General features: G+C 40.4%; 1 pseudogene; it reads left to right on the top strand.

Annotated features, from left to right (window-relative positions):
* The first annotated feature begins 1145 nt into the window (after positions 1 to 1145).
* The window catches only part of LOC139156620 (cytochrome P450 2K6-like), a 69132-nt pseudogene continuing 61716 nt past the window's right edge, over positions 1146 to 8561 (top strand).

The following is an 8561-nucleotide window of genomic DNA, read 5'->3' as shown; positions in this document are numbered from 1 at the left end:
CATGAAGGGATTTGAATTCTTTCCCCCATATCTGAAGGTGGTGGGAAGAAGTGGAGAAGTGGAAGGGAAAAAGGGGAGAAAATAACGTGTCGGGCTATATCGGTTTTGGAGTTTCTGCGTTTGCAAGAGACCTCCCTGGATGGGGGATGAAGCTCCTCCATGTTTAGATTTTGCTCGATGTTGGCTGCATTTGCTTTCACGGTTGAAAAAGGCGGTTCAACCTTTTGGGGACTTTTTAATTTGTTTTTAAAGCAAAGGGGTCTTCTCTAACATTTTATCATGCAGGAGGAAGTGCAGAATTAGGGACGCAGTTCATTTGATACTGGGAATCAAATGCACCACCGTCCCCTGTCCTAATGTTTCTCTCTTAACTAGTATCCTGTAGTAGATAAACATGGTTATATCTTTGTATACTAGAATAGAATACAATTCTTTATTGGCCAAGTGTGATTGGATACACAAGGAATTTGTCTTTGGTGCATGTTTTATTTATTTATTTATTTTTGTCCAATACACAATAATACACAATGAAGGTTATAGAGGATATATACGAGTAGAATGTATCAAAGAGAGTATAGAAGAGAAATATAGCAGTAATATATAACTAGAGAGAATAGCCGAGTATAGAAGAGTATAGAAGAGAAGATATAGGAGATATAGGAGAGACTATAGGACAGGGGACGTTAGGCACCCTGGTGCACTTATGTTCGCCCCATATGCTCTCAGTGTACATAAAAGAAAATCATACATTTTTGTACTTGACTAACTAACTAACTAACCAACCAACCAACCAATCAACCAACCAAATAAATAAATAAATAAATAAATATAAAATGCTGATTGAGGGGGTCTGTGTTCGGGCTTTGGAATAACAATTCATTTCAACCATAATTTAAGATTTCCACAAACCTTAGAATCAAAATTTAGCTAGAGCAGACTGTTATCTGCAATATCTGCAATAATTGAGAGTGCAGGGTTGGAATCCCAGCCGAATGAATTGGTAAAATCTGGCAAAATGATCGTCTAGCTGAATTGTAAGGGCTTCTATGGTTTTGGAACTTACATTATTATTATTTCTCTGTGTCTGTCTGTGTTTCCAGAATGTGAAAGAAACTGGTGCATCTTTGCACTTTAGGGAACGGCTTCAGTATGTAGGAAAGATGCACTTATCTAGGCACTCTCTTAGGCCTTACAGGTAAAACCAGAGGCATGATGTGTTATCAATTTCTTTCTAAATGAAAGACTTAATAATCGATTTTTTAAAAAAAATCTCAGTTCAACTTTCTTACTTGTTCTATTTCTTCTCTCCCCCACCAATCTTTTAGCCAAGTTTATGTTAACTGTTACAAATCAGCTTCAAACCTGAATTGCAGTTGAATGGTAGTGATGGAGGAAAAATGGCAATTATAATTCAGTCTAAAAATCTGGTGGTGGTATTTTGGGTACATTAATGTGTGCTCTTGTCCATAATAGTGGCAGCTCTTATTTTTGATTGGGTTTATACCCATGAATAATGCTATTATGCTAGAACCAGTTTCTTGATTTTTCTGAATGAAAGACTTAGTTCTTCCAGAAGCCAGAGACACCACCAGGCCATTCCACTATTGGAGGAGGAATGTGAAACTCGAGGTCAAGCCCTGTCCCAAACCTCTTCAGGTAGGAGAAGAGGGAGAAATCAGAGACTTTGATATATCTGAGGATTAGGGCCTTAAACCCGAACTATCTTCCTTTGTTGGTTTGTTTCGTTCTCAGCTCTTCAAATCCTTATTGTTCAAGGCAAAAAACACCACCCACTTGAGATCAAATCCAATGCCCCAGGATCCTGTATCGGGGTAAGCTGATCCTACAGATCCTCTCTTTGCAGAGCCCAGGGTGGAGATGAAGTAAATTCAGCACTCAAGCTCTTCCTTGACATTGTCCAGAAACTGTGGGCATCGCCAGGTTCAGGCCTCAATCCCAGTAAGTTAGACAAATGCCTTTATAATGTGGAACCTACACTCTATAGCGTGCTTCAGATTGCCAAGGTGGACGGTCCACGAGTGGCCCAGGCCTCTCACTCCGTGGTCATGGGCTCCCTGAAGAAGTTTTAAAATCTGAGAACGAGAGGGCAGAGCAATTATTGAATAAAGTTCATCAGGCTGATACCTGGCCTTTAAAGGTTTCTACGGCTGCTGCCTTTTTAAATAGAGCTTCCCTGCTTTCGCTCAGGCAGTTGTAGGATAGATCACCAGTAGATGACACAAGGCCACACCAAGATTTGAATGTTATGGTGGCCTTAGAATTTTCAGCCGATGCCATGCTTAATGTGGTTCGTTTTATGGCCAAATCTATTGGGTCTTCTGTAGCCACTAGGTGGCTCTTATGGCTACAACAGTTCCAGACCGACACTCATAATAAGTGGGGCTTGTAGTTCAAGTGTTTGATCTGATCAGACAGTTCAGGACCAGGCTGCACCCTACCGATAGGACAGCCTTCTTTGGTATGTCCCATTCCTGGATGCTGTCTCCCCTAACATGGAGAAGGGGCATTGGTCTTACCTGAGAGGCTCCTTCTTGTAGCATTGGAGACAGCATCCAGTCCCACCTGGATTAACGTCTCGTCCTGGCTTACTACAACATTTTGTGAACTCTGGGAGCACCACAGTAGTCTGCATCAACACCTTTGTCACAGGAAGTGTAGGCATGTCATCTATTTTGCAGACTCAGTCCCATTGGGCAATAGACGGAGTTAACCCTTTCTTGGATACTGTCTCCACGGCTACAGAAAGGAGCTTATCAGGTAAAACCAATGCCCCTTTTCTGTGTTTATCATACCAGCATGAACCATGGGAGTTGTAGAAAGAAGCAGTGATATGAGCTGTGAATTAATTTGAAAAATGAAACTCTATCTGCATATCCATATGCAGTTTCCCATATTAGCAGGAAGCATAATGAAAATAGTCCAACATACATAAAAGACTAGAGGTTGGAAAAGCTTCTGTTGCTACCTTAGAAAGGAAAACTGTTGAAAATTGAAAATTGCTTTTATAGGTTGCCCTTGAGTAGCATTTTGACTTGGTAATGCAGGTTGTAGCAGCAATGTGATCTAGTGATGTTCCATTTTATTTTCTGTATCTGTTTAATCTCAGGTTCTGGGGAGGGATTATCCCCAATGAAATATGAATCAGGCCAGGCCAGACTCCTCCCCTCCAAGGTTTCTGCTCTAGAACATCATGTCTACCCAACCCCCCTCAATTTGAGACCTGTACCCACCCTTTTGACCTTCTGAAAGCTTGAAAACCTGGCTGTGCCAATTGGCCTGGGGCAAGGGTAGACAAAGTTGACTCTACTATGGGATGTGGACTTCAACTCCCAGAATTCCTGAACTAGCATGATTGGCTCAGGAATTCTGGGAGTTGAAGTCTACAAGTCATAGAAGAGCCAACTTTGCCTACCCCCTGGCCTGGGGCTCCAGTGGGGATATACTATCCTGGAAGGGCTGAGGTAAGACTCCACCCCGTGTACATCTTGCTCCCTTCCCATCTTTGATGATTTCTAGTTAATTTTAACATACTTTTTATTATTTTAATGTTTTAACTTGTTACTTGGTTGTAAGTCATTTCCTCTTGGAGGTGGGCAGCACACTAAATACATGCATATATAATACATACATGCATACATACATACAAAAATACACACACACACACACACACAAAAATCAGCCCTTTTATAGTATTGTATTATTCTTACCTTGTTGATTGTTTAAATTGTTTAAAGACGCCCTTCAAACCCCAAGGGTTGTGCCTCTCTGAAACAGCTTAGAGTAGAATAGACAGCTGCCTTTTTATAAATGAACTAGAATATACTGGATTCTCATTGCAGAGATTGTCAAACTCATACTGCTTTCATTATTATTGTTATTTTTCTCTGAGGGGGGGATTTGTTCCTGCTTCTGTTCCCTGCTCTTCAATATATTCAATCACTCTTGCTGAAGTTTGTATGGTTTCTCTCTGTCCTAGCAATTGTCCCAGCAATTCTGAACTGTTTTAGCTTGGCTTGCCATTTAGCACATGGTGTTCCTGATAGCTATCATTTATTACGGTTCATTGGATTGAAAATTTCTCACAGTTTGTGTTGTATATATATTTTGAAAGTTTAACTAATTCAGATTTGAGCCAGAAACTTCACTGTTTTGTTTGGTTGTGAACTTTCACAAGGGTTTTAAAGGATTTTAAAGCACCTTGGAAAATTCATTTGTTGAAGAAAATATTTCATTTCTTCCTCAACACCAGAAACCAAACCATTTCCATCTAGATCTTAATGCATGGGTAGGGATCAAGGTGGAGAACAGTTCAGAAATGAATGATATGTGATAAAACAAGATCTTAACTTATGAAGCCAAATATCTGAATTGATAATATTGCACTTGAACTAAAGGTTCATCTAATTAGTTCATCCAAGTGCCTTGTATGACAGCACACTCAGATTTTTTTATCAGATTCATACCATTTGTGATGATCACAATCACAAAATTGGCTGTTTCAGGCAATTTCCAGAGTAAATAAACCACCTTGGTTTACCTCAGTAAAGTTGCAATAGCCAGGGAGATTGGCAGACAACTAATGGGCTGCAGTACATTGCTGAAATTTTCAGTTGGGGTTAATGGAGTCAAACCATGTTACGTAAACCTGATGTACATGCAGAAATTTTCTGAGCTTATATTCAGATAAAACTTTTGTGCCCAATGAAACTATTGTGGAACCACTTAAGCTAAGAACAAGCCTGCATGGCATAAATTTGACAGTGTTCGTATCTTACCAATTAATAATTGTGTTGGGTTATTCATTGACGTGGTTAGGTCAGAGGTCCCCAACCACCGGAATACGGACTACTACTGGACCTGGAGCCGTTTGGAATCAGTCCATGGAGGTGGCAGGCAAATGTGAGCACATGCATCCCCACTTGGGCAAACACATGTGTCCCGTTTGCATGGGTGGTATGCATGCTTGTGCAAATGGAAATGCACATGTGCTTGCCCACTGCTCATGTAGAACCAACCCCATGTCCCCACGCTGTTCAACAAGGCCGGAAAGGTTGGGAAACTCTGGGTTAGGTATCACCAGTATGGTAATGATATTCAGCTATATACCACTGCCCTCAGCAATTCAGTACCTTCCCAGTTCTTTTCCAGGGCCTGTGGGTTTTGGAAATCTGGATGACGAACTGAACCCTTGCAAAACGGAGTGGTTCTGAGTTTTAGGCCTCCTACTAATTTTCTGACTGGGATAATTGTATTCCCCCCATAAACCTGGTAATAATATTGCTTTTTATTAAGGAGCAGGTGGCAGCTATGGCTATGTATAAATCTACCTTATATGCTAATTATGCCCAGTTCTGGATTGGGAGGTTCTGCTTGTGGTCAGTCCTACTTAGTCACTTCCTGGCTGGACTATTATACAGTAATGTGTTCTACATGGGGCTGCCTTTGAGTATTCAGAAGAAGCAGTTGGTCTAGAATTCAGTGGTGCAAGCAGGTTTAAGGTGCACCATATAATGTCATTACAGATTGTATTACAAGCTGCGCTGGCTTTCACTAGATTCTGGGTGCAATTTAAAATATTACCTCCGGAACTGCCTTCTACTGCACGAATCCCAGTGGTCGATAAGGTCCCACAGAGTTGGCCTTCTCCGGGTCCCGTCGACCAAACAATGTCGTTTGGTGGGCCCCAGGGGAAGAGCTTTCCCTGTGGCGACCCCGGCCCTCTGGAATCAACTCCCCCTGGAGATTAGAACAGCCCCCACCCTCCTTGTCTTTCGTAAGTTACTCAAGACCCACCTATATCGCCAAGCATGGGGGAATTAAGACATCTCCCCCAGACTTTCTTATATTTTATGTTTGGTATGTATGTGCTGTATGGTTTTTAAATTGTTGGGTTTTTTTAAATACAGTATAATTTTATTATTAGATTTGTTCCATTGTTATACTGTTTTTATTACTGTTGTGAGCCGCCCCGAGTCTTCGGAGAGGGGCGGCATACAAATCTAATAAATTGAATTGAATTGAATTGAATTACTTGTCGTCTATAAATCCCTGCACAGCACAAGGTCATCTCATTTATAGGACTTCTGTCTCTAATTCAGTGGTTCTTAATCTTTCTAATGCCGTGACCCCTTAAGGCAGTTCCTTATGTTGTGGTGACCCCCAACCATAAGTCTAGCGCCAATTCTCCCAATAGAGCTTTAAATTGATTGGCAGGAAGATCAGAGGGACACCCCCACTGTAAATGCCTCATTGGTCAGATTGTAAAAATATGTTCCAAAGCACCAAAATAGACACTTTAGTTCCTAACACCATGGGAAATTTGTCTTTTCCCATGGTCTTCTTAGGTGACTCCTTTGAAACGGTCATCTGACCCCCAAAGGGGTCTTGACCCCCAGGTTGAGAACCACTGATCTAATTGTTTCTGCCTGTCCCATCAGATCCAGTGGGAGGGGCATGACCCATTTCATTCTGTGAGACAATGTCATTTAGTGGGATCCTGAAGATGTTCCTTCTTTGTCACCAAACTACCTTAATCTTTTGAAGAGCTTCTCTTTTGAGATTCAGATGGCTTTCAGCCTGCTAACCTCTTAGAATTGAAGTCTTGGATTTGTCTTCACGATAGGACTATATACGAATCCCAGTAAGTTTTGGATTATGATGTTTTGCTTCAACTTAACATAGAATATTATGCAGAACCACAAGATGGATATCTGTGTAGGGAAAAGAGTGTATAACTCTTGTTCCATGTATAGCTCTCCCACCTCCTGTTTTGCAGGTTTTTAAATTCCATTGATGGAAAAGACAGAATAAAATAGACAAAATTTTCCAGGAGTTATCAGTGGAAAACTAAAGACAATTAGTTACAGTAAATATTATATACCTAACTTAGACTGACATCCCCAACTGTCTCACAATGGGAAAAAACCCAGAATTTCAGAACTCAAGTCTCCCCCTACTTTTTATGAAATGAATGAAATCACTGCCATACCTCTTGCAGCCTTTGACCATTGAAGATGACTAGGGTAAAAAAATACATTGTATAATTACAAAAAATTGTCCAGACTCTATGACCTTTTTTGGACACATGATAATCTTGTGGGGTGAGATCTAGGACCTTCTAGAACAGGGGTAGGCAAACTTGGTTCTTTTCTGACTTGTGGACTTCAACTCCTAGAATTCCTGAGCCAATCATGCTAGCTCAGGAATTCTGGGAGTTGAGGTCCACATGTCATAAAAGAACCAACTTTGCCTACCCCTGTCCTAGACAATTCCATATCTGTTGCTCTTTGTTTTATAGACCTTGCCATTGACATATCTTTGATCGGTGTAACACTTTTGAGCCAAACCTTTACTAATATCAGAATAATTTCCAGATGGAGAAATGCTTAAAATGTCAACGAGGGCTTTCCTAAACTTGAAATTGTTCTTTTTTTACGTGACATATTTATTAGTGTGGCATAAACAATACAAAAACTAGCATCTGGAAATCTGAGATGGAAGGAAAGCTTCCTCCACTGCATTTCCTTTTACAAACCCTGTATAAGAAACTGTAATGTATACTGGCAGGCAGGTGGCCATGTTACAGAGCTAAGTGAGGAGCCCAATTTTATAATAGCTGCCATGGGATAATCTGACAGCTTGTACCTGGCACAGAGCAGTATTTAATTGCATTCTCATTCTTAAGAGCACTTCAAAGCTAAGTTCTTTTTTTCCCCTCCATTTATCCTTCCACCACACCCTTCAGTATTGCCATAACCTGTACACAATTTACACTAAAGTTGGACTATTAACCTTACTACATTTGTTCCTCCTCCTAAGAGTTTAAATAAACAGGACTCCAGTGCTGCTTACACATTAGCCATTTATTATCCATTTTCTTCAGGAAGTATAGTACTACGGTTGGTGTCCTTTTTAAAAGAAAATGTCATGGGGAAATGCTTGCTGATTTTATGTGAGCTATAACTTTCCTATTTTATTTGCCCGTTTATTTTCATTGTGTTAAGTGTGTAACTGAATAATATCTAAGGGGGAACTGAGGGATGCTTAAATTATAGTGGAGAGATGATAAATGATGTGGGGTGTTTCCACACTAACTTCCTGGTTTCTGGGTGATTTGTTTTGCAGTGTGCAATCTATTACACTGGCCGTTCCTTTAAGAGAAATTGAATGGGATGGAGGGAGGGAGGAAACAGACAAAGCATCTAGATACAACATGGATATTATCACATTCCATTGCATTTTTCTGAGGTGGACTTATCTGTTGTGCAGGATTGGTCATTTAATCATTGTTTGTACAGTAAAGTGAGCCTGAGAAAGGACTTGTGCCAAATTCCTGGTCTTTTTCATTCTGGGTGGGATTGCGGTCATTAAGTATGGGGTGGATTTTTCTTTTTCATGAACTTTCCTTCAGCAAATTAACAAAGAATTTTTCTTCCAGGACAGCATACTGTAATGAATTGCTGATATGACTTAACAGTCTATCAAGGGCCTATTTAAACATTTAGCTTTTTTCCTGGTACCTGTTTAACTGTGATCCTTGA

This window comes from Erythrolamprus reginae, chromosome 1 (assembly GCF_031021105.1).
Source record: "Erythrolamprus reginae isolate rEryReg1 chromosome 1, rEryReg1.hap1, whole genome shotgun sequence".
Lineage (NCBI taxonomy): Eukaryota > Metazoa > Chordata > Lepidosauria > Squamata > Dipsadidae > Erythrolamprus > Erythrolamprus reginae.
The sequence above is the reverse complement of the archived record's forward strand: the minus strand, read 5'-3'. Positions and strand labels throughout refer to the sequence as shown.